The sequence below is a fragment of the Callithrix jacchus genome, chromosome 11 (genome assembly GCF_049354715.1).
Source record: "Callithrix jacchus isolate 240 chromosome 11, calJac240_pri, whole genome shotgun sequence".
In the NCBI taxonomy this organism is placed as follows: domain Eukaryota; kingdom Metazoa; phylum Chordata; class Mammalia; order Primates; family Cebidae; genus Callithrix; species Callithrix jacchus.
In genome coordinates, this window is record NC_133512.1 from 77520270 (window position 1) to 77536135 (window position 15866).

The 15866-nt window shown below is 37.8% G+C and overlaps 1 protein-coding gene across 1 annotated transcript in view; it reads left to right on the forward strand.

Annotated features, from left to right (window-relative positions):
• The window catches only part of PRKAR2B (protein kinase cAMP-dependent type II regulatory subunit beta), a 104693-nt gene that overhangs the window by 23469 nt on the left and 65358 nt on the right, over positions 1-15866 (forward strand). The gene's annotated exons all lie outside the window — the stretch shown is intronic.

The window sequence follows — 15866 nt, forward strand, 5'->3', positions numbered from 1 at the left end:
CTATTGCTGGTTTAAATATACCACAGTAACCTAATGCAGTCAGAATGATAGGCCTTAGCCATTAACAAGGGCTTTCATTAGGTTCAGTATACTGTGTACTATTTAAACTGCTAGGGAAGTACGAGATAGAATTAAGAGCATTTCTATCCAGAATGGCTTAAGTAAAATGAGTTTGTGCATTGAGATAGTTAAACTAGTATTTAGAAAATTCACCCTATGGAATATCATCATCTCTGAATAAGAGGATAAATGCAGTGAAGGTAATGTTTGATTTGAGAAAATTGCTCTTTAAGTATACCTGGAAATTTTTTGTTAAGAAACACAAGATAAACATTTGAAACAAATCGTCTTTGGAGTTTATATAAATGAGTCATTTATTTCATAAAATTACTGTATTTCCACTTGTGCTATAAATTTTATTTTTGATTTGTCAGCAGTTACTGGTATAATTTACTCTTGCTATTTAGTGACCAGATCTATAAGGATAATGTGCTGTATTGGAATAAAATGTACTATCATTCCAAGTTTTTTGTAATCTCAAGGCATATTTATTTTAAATGGTAAAAACAAAGTGTAGATTGTAATGCCTTTTGTGGAATGAGATATGTTTATGCCAGTAAGGTTTCAAATTTTATCCCAAAGAAGAACTATCAACTATGATCATATTCTAGCGTAGTTGTCATTTATGAATAAACAGTGGTGAGAACAGGAAAGGAAGAAGAGAGCATCAGTATTGTGATGCCTTGTCTTCATGAGGTGAAATTCTTTCAATAGAAACACAGTTAAGAGTCATAGAATAAATAATCACCCTTTCTACCTCAAGCTGTATAACATGTGACATTTACTTGTGGGCACATACCATTAGCATTTGTTGTACAATATATGTATCATTAATTGCTAGATCAGGGGCTCTAGGACATAGGTTAGTTTTGAAATGCCATTATTTTATACTCCACCCCCATGTGTATCCAGTACATTTTAGCAAGACTTGGCCAGAAATGTAGAGATAATGTAATGCCACACAGAAATACATATTAAAATCAAATGTTGTATTTATTCCCAGAATGACAGTTAATAAGAAATGTCAGTGAAAACAACAGGAAACAATTTGGTGTAAATAAGCAGTATTTCTTTGATCATCAAAGAAAGTAAGTTCAGTAGTCATGCTATATATAGCAGTAAGCTTTACAAGGAGTAAAATTGTTATCCCAATAATATAATACGCTGGAAAGCATTAGGAGAATGAGTCTTGACATGAATTATTCAAAAGAAAAGAGAACTAACTTATGGAGTATCACTGATAGATCAAGCACTGTGCTAAGACTAATGCTTAGCATTAGTTTTTCAGGCAAGGAAAATAAAATAATTTAATACTTTAGATTAAAAAAAAACAGTGGTATAAGAAAAAAGGGAAAGGGATCTATTTAATCATCTACACATCTGTATTTTATTTGGGACTTTCTTATTTCTTTGTTTGTTTGTTTTTTTGAGATGGAGTTTTGCTGTTGTTGCCCAGGCTGGAATACAACCGCACGATCTCGGCTCACCACAACCTCCCCTTCCTGGGTTCAAGGGATTCTCCTGCCTCAGCCTCCCAGGTAGCTGGGATTACAGTCATGCACCACCACACCCAGCTAATTTTGTGCTTTTAGTAGAAATGGGGTTTCTCCATGTTGGTCAGGCTGGTCTTGAACTCCCGACCTCAGGTGATCCACCTGCCTCAGCCTCCCAAAGTGCTGGGATTATAGATGTGAGCCACTGTACCTGGCCCAGACTTTCCTATTACTTATAAAAGTTTGTTGAATACTTTTTTGGCAAAGAATATAGAAACAGCCTTAAGACATCCCGAGGTGGAAATGCCACAGTTTTTTTGTTAATTTAATTTAGTGGCTAACATGAGGTTTAGTAGTAGAGATATACATGAACTTTTTTTTAAAGTAACATTTCCTAAAAATAAAAAAGAAATGGGCCAGGCGTGGTGGCTCAAGCCTGTAATCCCAGCACTTTGGGAGGCTGAGGCAGGTGGATCATGAGGTCAAGAGATCGAGACCATCCTGGTCAACATGGTGAAACCCCATCTCTACTAAAAATATAAAAAATTAGCTGGGCATGGTGGCGCGTGCCTGTAATCCCAGCTGCTCCAGAGGCTGAGGCAGGAGAATTGCCTGAACCCAGGAGGCAGAGGTTATGGTGAGCCAATATCGCGCCATTGCACTCTGGCCTGGGTAACAAGAGCGAAACTCCATCTCAAAAAATAATAATAATGAAAAATAAAAAAGAAATGATTATTTTCTCAAAATGCAGTCAATTGTATTTGATAATTAAAAATATTTCTTACGGTACCTTTTCTGATTTTTATTTCAGAAATACATTTTATTTTCATAGCTTGTAAAACTTTAATGTAAGAAATGTAATTTAGGGGAAGAAAGTCAGGTAAAATCAACCAGAAGTCTGTACAACATGTGAGTTTGTTCTTATTCATCTATTTTTAAAGTTACAACGGTAATTCCATATGTATATATTACAACAATAAATACATAATGTGTAGTGCTAGGTGTTCAGTCATTGTTGATTGAAAATAAAAAATTACTATGAGTCATAATTAATAACTCATTAACTGACTTCCCTAAATCTTTGAGTTTTTGGCTTTTGATATACTGTAACTATCAAACATAAATATTTCAAACCTGAATAAATGAAATATTTCCCCTTTATATACCTTTTTATTTTGTTATGAAGATGAGAGGAATGTTTATACTTAACAAATTCGTTATTTAGGATTAGTTTTACACTTTTTAGTAACATTGTTTGTGCCATAGTCTCTTGTCTTCTTCATGTGTTCAGTGCTGGCCCACAAACCTGTCAGTTTTTATTTTTGTAAGCAAAAGGAATCAGTTTCACTCAGGATTTTCAAACAGAATTCCTAGAATCTTAAGAGTTTGTAGAGGCTTCAGCGTTGTGTAAGCCAGCTTCCTACTTGGTACAGGAGTGGAAGGGATGTAGTGTTGTAGTGTAGAGCATGGCTAATGGAGAGAAGCATAAATAGGCAGCAGAAGAATAGGACCCAACTGTGTTGATTAGATTGGATAAGTTCCACAAAACATGATGAAAAACTGTCATATATCTTCTGAAATCCAGATATATCTCTGATACCATCCTGACAGCACCCCATAACCTTATTTTTAAACAGTACCTCATAGTCTCATTTTTAAACAAAAGAAAAAGAAATACTGCTTTTGGGCTCTTAAAATGCTCTTCAACTTTTAATAACCCTTTCTTATCAGTACATCCTTAATACAGAGAGGCCTGGTGCGGTGCCTCACACCTATAATCCCAGCACTTGGGAGGCTGAGGCAAGATATTTGCTTGAACCCGGGAGGCGGAGGTTACAGTGAGCTGAGATCAGTCCAACCTAGACAACAGAGTGAGACCCTGTCTCAGAAAATAAAATAAAATAAAAATAATAGAGAAATCATTATCCAGAACCCATTTTATTTTATTTGTTTTTTGAGACGGAGTCTGGCTCTGTTGCCAGGCTGGAGTGCAGTGGCACCGTTTTGGCTCACTGCAACCTCCACCTGCTGAGTTCAAGCAGTTCTCCCACCTCAGGCTCTCGAGTATCTGGGACTACACCATGCCCAGCTAATTTTTATATTTTTGGTAGAGACAGGGCTTCGCCATGTTGGCCAGGCTGGTCTTGGAACTCCTGACCTCAGGTGATCCATCTGCCTCAGCCTCCCAAAGTGCTGGGATTATAGGCATGAGCCACTGCACCTGGCCACATAATCCATTTTACGATAGGAGCTTTTAGATTTTTTTGGAAGATTATTCTTTTTGGTGGAAAATGGAAATAATATATAATTTACTGTTGTGAGTATTAAAAATTAGTGGTGGTGGCCGGACGCTTTGGCTCACACCTATAATTTCAGCACTTTGGGAAGCTGAAGCCTAGGATTTAAAAAATGTTAGTTCTCATCTCTCTTCTCATGAACGTGGTTTAAAACAAAGCAATAAACCCCTCAGCATTTTGCCTTTACCTGTCAGAATAAAGCCTTAGAGAGTCACAACACGGTTTGATATTAATCCTTTAATATAGGCATCTTTTTTATTGTTTACACATTTTAGGTTTTAAAAAAAATTGTAATGGTTTTCCTCTGTGGTTTTGTTTCTGAATTGGGGAGGAGCTAGAAATGTTCAGTTAATCTTGAGACTGTGCCTTACATCATAAAAGGTTGAAACTCTGAATTTTTTTTAATCCTAAACTATTATTTTGAAAAAGTTACCCTTCTAGAAAAGTTTAAAGAAGATTTCAGTCAGTGCCTTTATCTAGGCCCAAGTTGTTGTTATTTTGCCACATTTTGCATATGCTCTCTTCCCTCCATCTTGACACAGACACACACTCTTTTATTTTTTATCGAAACTTTTAGGAATCCTAGGTACTTCAGCCTGTATCTCCTAAGAAAAAGGTCATTCTTCTAGGTAATATAACACTGAAGGAATTTAACCTTGATAGAATACTAGTATCTCATACAGAGTCTAGGCTCACATTTCCTCACTTGTCCTATCATGTTTTCTCTTTCTTTTTTAAATTCAAGCTAATTCAGGGATCTTGTATTGCATTTAATTGTCATGACTCAGTTTTCCTTGCCTTTCATAAATTGACTCCCTGAAGTTTTTGAAATTTGCTTTTTTGGAGAGTTTTGAAGGTTATTCCTAACTATAAGACAGTTCACTAGATCGCCTGTTACGCATTCATAGATGAATGCGTAACCTGAGCACAGGTGCTGTTTGGTCAGTATGCCCCACTGACGTCCATGAAATCTTTGCATTGACATTTAATATTGCTTTCAAGGACTACCATTGAGCATTACTTGTTCTAATAAGTAATTATTTCTTATAACAGAAGAATTTTCTTTTCTCATATAATTAACCACTCTTCAACTTTTCACCATAATTTGGACATTGAATTTTATCCTTTATTTTTAACAGAGCTAAAATTTTATAATTTTCTCTAAACTGTCATGTAGAATAATTCACAGGTGAAATTAAGTCTGAAAATCTGAATCTCACATACCTACTGTGTAAAATGTCATATTACAAATCTCAGTGATATCACCCTGAACAGAAATAATTAGTTCCCAAGAAACTAGTGAAACATCAGAAGTTCAGCTCTTGTCTTGACTCTCATACAAGGAACATAAGCTTCCTTGATTCATGGAACATATGCTTCCTTTTGTTTTGTTTGGGAAATATTTTGTAGCCTTGGTGTTCATTGTTTCTACTTTAAGGTTATTTGATGATTATAGCTTTTAACCACCAAATTATTTTTTCCCAGAGGTCATTCTATATTATCAAACTAATTTGCTGGTATAGTTACATTCATATTTTGTGTTTTGAAATTAGCTTCATTTTGAATGAGCCTGGTGATCACCAATAGTTGGCAAATGCATATTGAGAGAATACTACTTTAATTAATACACTAGTTTGTTCAGCAAACATTTACTGCGTCCTTATTGTGTGTCAGGTACAGTGCTGGGGGTGCCATGAAGAATAAGATACAGTCCCGAAGTGCACAGTGTAGCAGGGAGGCAGACGATGACTCATAGTGTAGTAACTACCATCATATCCACAAAGTGAAAAGGAGAAAACATACAGTTCTTCCAGGGCCTGGCTCACAGAAGGAGGATTTATGCTGTCTTTAAGGTTTATAACATAGGTTTTACCAGGACTATAAGGAAACAGAGTATTCAAGGCATTTCTATTCAGTATTACTATAAAAAGTTTATTTTTACGTATGTTGCTATGCAGTTTGCCTCTGCCATTGAGCACCTATAGTGTGGAGTAAGCAGATGCCCATTGGCTATGGACAGTAGGGACTTAAGGCCAGGAGTTATTTCATCCTTTAATTTACCATTGCTTCAAAATGCTCATGTCTGCCTTACCAGGAGAGGCTATACAGGCTCTGGAATCAGACCAGGGTTAGAGTACTAGCCCTCCTACTTACATATCTAGTATTAAAAGAGAGAGAGAGAGAGAGAGAGAGAGAGAGAGAGAGAGAGAGAGTGTGTGTGTGTGTGTGTGTGTGTGTGTCCGTAGTAATCTTTCTAAGGCTCATCTTCTCTGGGTATAAAATGGGATAATACCTAACTCACATGATGAGTGTTGTAATAAAACAGTAGATAACCCATGAAAAACACATTCTCTCCAGTTTGGTTTCATAGTATCAGCCTGTTGTCCAAGTGTGTCTTCTGGACAGGCAGGGGCTCCTAGGTGCCTGGCTGGATGCAGAGGTGGGTCAGAAATGGCTTGAGGCGGGTGTGGTGGTGCATGCCTATAATCCCAGCACTTTGGGAGACCGAGACGGGTGGGTCACTTGAGGTCAGGAGTTCAAGACCAGCCTGACCAACATGGCAAAACCCTGCCTCTGCTAAAAATACAAAAATTAGCCAGGTGTGGTGGTATGTGCCTATAGTCTCAGCTACTTGGGAGGCCAAGGCGGAGGAATCTCTTGAACTCAGGAGGCAGAGGTTGCGGTGAGCCGAGATTGCACCGCTGTACTCCAGCCTGGGTGACAGAGCAAGATTCTGTCTTTAAAAAAAAAAAAAAAGAAATGGCTTCAGGACTGCGGAGCTTGACATGAAGAGTTAGTCAGAAGGAAGACACCCAGGGTGAGGCTGAAATCAAGGGTCAGAAAGACAGTTTGACTGAGGCAACAGATGAAACGAGAGGTGTCCTGAACAAGGGAGGTGGGAAGACAGGGTGGAGGGAGGTTCTCTGAGATGCCAGGATACAGGCCTGGGGGCTTCTGTCCAGGCTTTTTCCTTGGATGGGATGGAAACCACTTAGGGATCCTCCAAGTCATTTCATGCACCTGTTATCTTTCAGTGCCCAGACTAGTATTATAATGAAATGGATTCTCCCCTGTGATTCATTAAGAATAATCCAAATGAACAAGCAAGTACTGCTCCTGTCTCATTTCCAGCCACTTGCCCCTCCTGCTCCATACTCTAGCAGTGCTGGTTAACTGATATTTCTTAAGCAACCTTGGGAATTGGAGCCAGGTGGAGTCTGTGGCAGTGTTGAGTCTCTGGTTCTTTTTTGTTAGGCCTTGAATGCTGATAAGCTACCTCAAGGCTAATGAGAAATTAGATTATCTCTTGAACTTAAATGCATTTTGCCTAGAGTTCTCTTAGATCCCTCCAGGGAAAGGAGAAAGGAAGATAGTGAAAGCAGCTGTTCAGGTTGGGGCATGGTGGGAAGGGAGGATCCTTCTGCTGTGTAGTGTCCTCAGACTCTTCGCAATGGTGATTTTGCCAGTAGATGTGGAATGGCTTGGAAGACAACATGAGAATTATGTAGGCTGCCAAACCCTGTGTGTCTAATTACAGGAACACTGCCACTGCTGGGGAAAGGGGGTCGGGGAATTAGGTAGATCTGTAAAACAGGTATGAGTTGATAGAATAGATATTTAGACTTAAAGCAACCATTCTTTAATTACAAGCAGAGTTTAGGTCACTACTTCACCAACTCTGTGTGAAGGACCAACTTTTCATTTTTGTTTTCCCAGTGCACTGCAGACCAGCACTTTTGAAAAGTATAAAATTGCCACAGCAGTATCAAAATTGCTGTAATTGTATCTGAACACTCTTTTACTCTCTGTACTTACCATGTTGCAGACTGCCATGGCTTAGGTGGTGCAACCATGGTGTGCTCTACATGAGATGTGAAAGTTCTCACAAAAAGCCTTTATAAAGAAATCTTGCACATTTATCTAAAAAAAACAAATGTACATACCTTATTTTTCTACCTTGGCGTTTTGTCATGACAGCTTGCATGAATGAATGGTGCCCTTGGAGTTGTGGAGTGGTGGCATGTGGCAGCCCTGCTCTAGGCCAATGGCATGCCTCGTTCTGCCTCCATGTATGCCTGCTCATACTTGGAGCATGCCATGGGCTCTCTTGTCTAGCCTTGCTACAGCTCACCACATTCCCTGCTGTCCCCTCCCTCCTTCCCTCCTTTTCTTCCTTCTTTCTTTCTGATACCATTACTATTACACATCGTTAGATATTGTAGTTGCTTGTTCACATGTCTTTTTCCCTCTGCTAAAAAGTGAGGTTCATAATTAATGGACTGAGAAAAAAGGGCACTCTGGATGAGGTCAAATTAAAAATAGAATATGAAGTAAGGAAATGAGAAGGCAAGAGGATGGGAAGATTTGGTCAGGCATGCTGTAGAGTGATGTGAGATTCCTGAGGTAGTGTGTGCTGTGGTAAGGACCAGTGTGAATATAGTTACAGGGTGAGGCTGCTAAAGGGCAGGTTCAATGACATTTTATTGGAATTAAGGAAGTCAAAATAAATTGAAGATGGGCTCTCAAATGGGGTGTCAACTTGGGCGTTGACTGTCTGTGATGGTGGCAAATTGGAGTGAAAGGAAAATTGTGAGCCAGGTAGCAGTCAGGAAGGAGCATCTGTGCTCTTGGAGGAGCACAGAGGTTTCAGTGTGAGCACCATGGAGTGGTCCAGATGCTAGTGTGGGGAGCCACAAGCACGCCCTCATTGTCTTTCAGATCCCACTGTGTGCAGCGAGTGGTACCCTGTAAGAGAAAAGGAGTGTTCTTGGAGAATAACCACGTTTCAGCTGAAGCAGAGAAAAGTCAGTAACGTTTTGTAAAAGAATGTGAGGCTGTGGGGAATGTGTTGGGAAGGAGGGTGCTAATGGACAGAAGGAAGCCACAGGGCAGCAATTCATTTGAGGAAATATTTACAAGCAATTACTGTTGCCAAAACACTACACTAGGCACAGCAGTAAACATACTATGCCCTTGAAATACTTGTAGTCTAGGGAAGCTTAAGGCATGGGGAAATGAAATTGGGGAAAAGATGAAGGTCTGGGGGGTCTTAAATCTTGCGGGTGACTGAGGATGACAGAGCAGAAGACATAGTTGAATTGATAGTTTTTAGGTTATAATTTATTCACTATAAATGCTTGTTTAACTAAACTTTCCTTAAGGCTGTAACCTTCTGATATTTATCTTAGATACAGAAGGCAATATGATGTAGAAGTAAAGAGGTTGGATTTGGAGCCGTTTTTAAATTTGACAGTCAAATATTGAGTGAGGGCCTACAACGTGTTAGGCACCGGACTGGGCCCAGGACAGGCAGGTATAGTTTAGGATCTTAGATCCGTCACTTATTAGCTGTGTGACCTTGGGCAACTTACTTAAATGACCTTCTGTAAAACCGGGTTGTGGTTATTCTAAAAGAGAATACAGGCAAAGCTTTTTTTTTTTTTTAAATTAATTAATTAATTAATTAATTTGAGACGGAATCTCGCACTGTCACCTGGGCTGTAGTGCAGTGGGGTGACCTTGGCTCACTGCAACCAATGCCTCCTGGGTTCAAGTGATTCTCCTGCCTCAGCCCCCCAAGTAGCTGGGATTACGGGTGCCCCCCCACCGTACCTGGCTAACTTTTTGTATTTTTAGTAGAGACAAAGTTTCACTGTGTTGGCCAGGCTGGTCTCAAACTCCTGACCTTAGGTGATCTGCCTTCCTCGGTCTCCCAAAGTGCTGGGAGCATGGTGCTTGACACATTTTGAGTGCAAAATAAATTTTTATATATTATTAGACTGGATTTTTTAAATTTTAAGCTGATAAAAACACCATAATTTTAGTATCTCTTCTTTTCTCCTGGAACTTATCACACCTGATATTAATTGGCCAAAGTACATAATTTTGTGCATGTCTTACAACTAACTCCCTTATTTCTCGTTTGGATTGACTTAACATTGTATTGTTATTTGTGGGGGAAAGCAAGGGTTTCTCTGAAATGTAACATCCTTTAGCTTTTTAGGTGAGAACAGAAAAGCAACTTCAGTCTCCAATCATAAACTGTATTTGTAGGCTGCAATTTTGAAAACAAATTGATCCACCTTTTAAAAATCTAACCTGATATTTTAAACAGGTGTGTGCAAATGCAGTCTACCCCACCCCCACCTCATCAGCATCTTGAACCAGCTACTTCTCTGGAGCTGATTACTAGAGAATGTTACTATCATTGGGTTGTAAGTCTCATCTCTGAGAGCCCAGCAACATGTTTTACACTAGCTAATCATTTGATGATGTTTTCTGATATTTTAAAAATTAACATTGTAACTAAAAATCAAAATACCTATTCAGGTCTTGTCTTCCTAGTAAGAATCAGGTTGCTCCCCTCTCCTGCCCCTCCCCAAATTAGGTTTTCTGTTTTCTTATGAGTTACAAAAACCAGAGAACACTGATGTTAATGTTGTTTTACAAAAGACAGTACCATAAATTGACAAAAAAATTAAAATATATATTAATGGTATAGTATATTGTTTTCAGAATAGTGGGAAAGGGGGGCCTTTCACTTGAAAGACTGAAGAGCTTAAATGATAGTGTTGTTAGACGTATTTCAAGGAATTACAAATGTTGTCTTCATTGACCTTCATCAAGAAAGAGCTGACCTTTTGGGAGGCCGGGGTGGGTGGATCACGAGGTCAAGAGATCGAGACCATCCTGGTCAACATGGTGAAACCCCGTCTCTACTAAAGATACAAAAAATTAGCTGGGCATGGTGGCGCATGCCTGTAATCCCAGCTACTCAGGAGGCTGAGGCAGGAGAATTGCCTGAACCCAGGAGGAGGAGGTTGCGGTGAGCCGAGAACGCACCATTGCACTCCAGCCTGGGTAACAAGAGCGAAACTCCGTCTCAAAAAAAAAAGAGAGAGAGAATTCCAAGTTATAGCTCCCCTTAAAAACGGGTATAGATACTTTAATATACACATTGCCTAACACAGTACGTAGGCTGCAAACACAGCAGATATACATGGCTTTAATGTTTTGAGGGCAGTTTTTGAACAGTGACTTCCCAGATGTGCTGAGGTTTAGCAGGTTCCTGAGTGGTAATCTGCAGTATAAATGGCAAACTTAGGTTTGCCATAACTACTCTTGTGGCTTTCTAAAAATAAACTGCTGCTTTCAGGTTACCTGTCCATTTGGTATTTTCATCTGAATTTCATTCAGATTTTGTGGATCTTCAAATTTTCTTTTTATAATGTTGATATATTACATTACTGCCTAGAATTTACCTCTGCATTCTGTAACATAAAAGTAATATATTTTATTTTCATGTTACTTTAAAAATGATACTGCTTCTTACTTGCTTATAGTTATCATTCCCCCTATTTGTGTCCTTAGAAAAATTTGTTTTAATTGCTTTTCTTAAGTATGTTTATATGAAGGGAGCTATTTAATATATTTTAAATACACTTCTTAGAATTGAAAGCTGTTCTTAGAATAATTTAAAAAATTGTAATTTAGAATTATATTTTGACTAAAAATAAGCATTCATATAATATTACATAGACAATTAATGAGAAGTTAAGTGAAATTAAAATTTCCCGTTTCATTTGTTTGTTTTTGTTTTTTGAGACATCTCATTCTGTCCCTCAGGCTGGAGTGCAGCAGTGCAATCTTGGCTCACTCCAACCTCCACCTCCCAGGCTCAAGCGATCCTCCTTCCACAGTCTCCTGAGTAGTTGGGACCACAGATATGTGCCACCAAACTCAGCTAATTTATTTTTTGTTTTTATTTTGGTAGAGACAGAATTTGACCATGTTGTCCAGGTTGGTCTTGAACTCTTGAGTTCAAAGAATCTATCTGCCTTAGTCTCCCATTACAGCTGTGAGCCACTGTGCCGTCTAAATGTTTCCTTTAGAAGGGATCTTGATGTTGGACTGTCTAGTTGGTGAGACTGAAGTGTCTTAGATGGAGGTTGTACCTGCAAGCGAGTCCCAATGTTTGTTTCATCAATGACAGATTCTGAGGCAGATGTCATTATAAGTTTTGAGGGTAACCTGTGAATCTCAAAATATTTTTTATGACTTTATAATTCCCAGGCTGGGTACGGTGAGTTACGCCTGTAATCTCAGCATTTTGGGAGGCTGAGGTGGGAAGATCCCTTGAGGGGATTGTGCTACTATACTCCAGCCACAGCAACAGTGTGAGACTGTTGTCTCAAAAAAAAAGAATTTATACTTCTTTCCCCTCTTAGGGAATTTTATCAAAGAATTAAATTTCTTTAATAAGAGAAGTAGCTCACATTGTTGAATAAAGACTGGTTATTTTGATTATAAGCCTTAGTAGTCTAATTTGTGAAAGCAGATGATGATGATGATGATGATGATGATGATGGCAACAATACTAACTAAAATCTATGCAGGATTGACTCTGTGCCAAGTGCTATTTCTCCACTTTGCTTTCCCCAAGATGACCTATGAGATCACTAGCACAATATTTGAAGGAAGTTTTCTTATTATATTTATTTTACAGTTGTGGAAATTGAGGCACAAAGAGTTTAATATGCCCGAAGTTGTTATGTTCTTTTTATTTTTAATATTGTGAATTTATTCCTTAATTCTGAGTCAAACTTAGTTTGTTTTCATTTTTATTTATTTATTTAGTTTTGAGATGGGGTCTTGCTCTGTTGCCCAGGCTGGAGTGCAGTGGTGCAATCTCAGCTCACTGCAACCTCTGCCTCCCAGGTTCAAGTGATTCTCCTGCCTCAGCCTCCTGAGTAGCTGGGACTACAGGTGCCCGCCACCATGCCCAGCTAATGGGTTTTAGTAGAGATGGGATTTCACCTTGTTGACCAGGCTGGTCTCAAACTCCTGACCTTGTGATCCACCTGCCTTGGCCTCCCCAAGTGCTGAGATTACAGGCGTGAGCCACTGTGCCTGGCCAAACCTAGTTTTTAACTATTTTATTAAATGGGATTATGGACTGGTAGGACTGTCACAATCTTGGTTACTTTAAGGCCAAATCATGCAAGTGTTTTTGACTGTTCTGCAGGAAAGGAAATCAAACCACTTCTACCTATTTTTTCCTGTTACAGTTTTTATCCTGAGTCTTGAAATTATGTTAAATATTTTTTACACTAAATTCCAATAAAGCAGAGAAAAGGCAATTGTTGGTTAATTTGTAGTACCATGTTTTTGTATACATACTTTTATAGGTGAAGCATTTAAATTACTGTGGTTTTTTATAACAAGTTTTTTACATTTTAAAGTTATTCTTTATATTTTAATGAATTTGTCATTGAAAATTTTATGCCCCAAATTACAAAGTAGTTTACATTTTAATGCTTTTAGCAGTCAATTTGAGTGATTCAGATTAGTTTCAATCTAAATTTAAATGTTATTATATCTACCTTTTCAAATAGAAATCTGAAAATATCTTGTTGCCAACCAAATTAGTGAATATGTATGTAGAAATATGTAAAGCATAGTATTATTCATTTATACAAATAGGAAACGTTCGTATTTCTAGGAGTGGTTTGCTTACAGTTTAGTTTGGTTTATTATTGCTCTTTGTTTCTCCCTGGATTAGGGAGAAAACCCTTAATACTGGGAAAAATCAATTTAACTCCTTTTGTAATGACTACCATCTATATACTTTTCAAATATCTGCAAATCAAACAAGATTAATAGTGCAGGTATACGTAAGGGAGATGCTAAGAACTGAGGGAGCAATGTTTGATTGGTTTGCAGAATTGTGATTATTAAATACTATACTCCTTTGTAGTTATGGATCCTGTGAAAAATAAAAGATCTAGTTTGCCTCTGTTTGTATAACCCGGGAACAGTTGAGACTCCCTCTCAGCCTTGTAAAAGCACTATATGTTAGATGCTCTATATGATTTGGAAGAAGGTGATGACAGGTGGAACGTACAAGGAGGTAGGCATGGATGGAGTGGAGGGTGAGAGGTGATAATTATACTAATTTTCTCTGTATTAATTTGAAATCATTTCCAAATTTCATATATTCACCAAGAGTAAGTCAAAATACTTTTTTGGCCTTTTTAATGATAAGGTCATGTTTCCCACTGTAAGGTTCAATTATCAGAATTTTTCCAAAATGGAATATTTATGAATCAGTATCTATTTTTTATAGTTGTGATTAGTAGATACATGTTACATCATTAAAAATCTTTTATTGTAAAATTGATAAGTGCTTATGATAAAAAGTCAGGTAGTACAGAATAGTGTAAAATGAAAACAAAAGGTTCTGTCTATAATATTCCCAGTCCCAATCCTAAAAAATAGCCATAGCTAATAGTTTGTTGTGTATTTTCTTGGAGATTTTTATGCACATACATACTTAGTTTAAATTAAACTTATATCTAATTTTTTGAACATTGTCTTTTTCACTTAACTGTGTATTGTGTTCTGTTTTCAATGACCCTTACCTCTAAAGCTACTTCTTGCTTTTTAGTGACTTAAAGCCACTTCTTGCTTCTTAATATTTCTTAATGGTGTTCTATTATTTGTATGTATTGAAATGTATATAACAAGGGTATTTAGGTTTTAGGTACAAGTATCTGCATAATTGTGCAAGTGCATCTACAAGATGTATTTTTTAGAGTGGAATTGCTTAATCAAAGCAGTGTGAAATTTGAGCATTTAAAATTTGTGTAGGCATTGTCAAATTGCTCTCTAAAACAGATCCATATTCCCATCTTAGGTTTAACACAGTGTAAAACACTTGATGTTACAGAATTTTGAAATGTCTGTTAATTTCCTAGGTCTGTTATATTTCAGTTGGCATTTCCTTATTTATGAGTGAAACTTAGCTCATTTTAATTATTGTTGACCATTTATATTTTCTTATGTGAATTTCCTGTTAAATTTCTTTTTCTCTGATTTGTAAGTGTACAGATCTGAGGTTCAGTGGCTTTGAGTTCAGATTTGGGCTTTACTACTAACTAGTTGTTTGACTTTGAGAGGGTTAGTTAGTCTGAACTTCTTCAGTTCATTATCCATAAAATGTAGTACTAAGAGTACCTAGCTCATAAGGTATTGTTAATGAGTAATGAATATAAAATACTTAACCTATTTCCTAAAGTATAGTAAAAAAATATGTTTGTTAGTAGCATTATTAATGCTAGTATGGGTTTTCAAAATTAAAAGTAGAATTTTTCAGAAATGTCTTTTTTGAGACAAAGTCTCACTCTGTTGCCGAGGCTGGAGTGCAGTGGCACCTTCTTAAATCACTGCACAATTGACTTCCTAGGCTCAAATGATGCTCCCACCTCAGCCTCCCACAAGCTGGGACTACAGGTGTATACCCACATACCTGGCTCATTTTTGCATTTTTTTGTAGAGATGGGGCTTTGCCACATTGCCCAGGCTGGTCTTGAACTCCTGGGCTCAAGAGATCTGCCCACCTCGGCCTCCCAAAGTGCTGGGATTACAGGCATGAGCCACCTCTCCTGGCCTGAAAATGTCTTTATAGCATCCATATGATCATTTGTTTTTTTTTTTTTTAAAACATAATGATATGGTAAGTTATGTTAATAGATTTTCTAATATCAAATTATCCTTGTATTCCTGGAGTGAACTCTGCTTGGTCGTAGCATATTGATTATTAATTATGTTCTTAAAATACAGTTAACATATAGCAACTGTTTAACACAAATTAAAACACATTTTTAGGCCAGGTGGGGTGGCTCACGCCTGTAACCCCAGCACTTTGGGAGGCTGAGGTGGGCAGATCACCTGAGGTTGGGAGTTCGAGACCAGCCTGACCAACATGGAGAAACCTCTACTAAATCTCTACTAAAAATACAAAAAAATTCTACTAAAGAAATCTCTACTAAAAATATAAAAAATTAGCCAGACGTAGTGGCGTATGCCTGTAATTGTAGCTACTCAGGAGGCCGAAGCAGGAGAATTGCTCAAACCTGGGAAGCGGAGGTTGTGGGGAGCCGAGATTGCGCCATTCTACTTCAGCTTAGGCAACGAGAGTGAAACTTCATATCCAAAAAAAAAAAAAAGACAACAC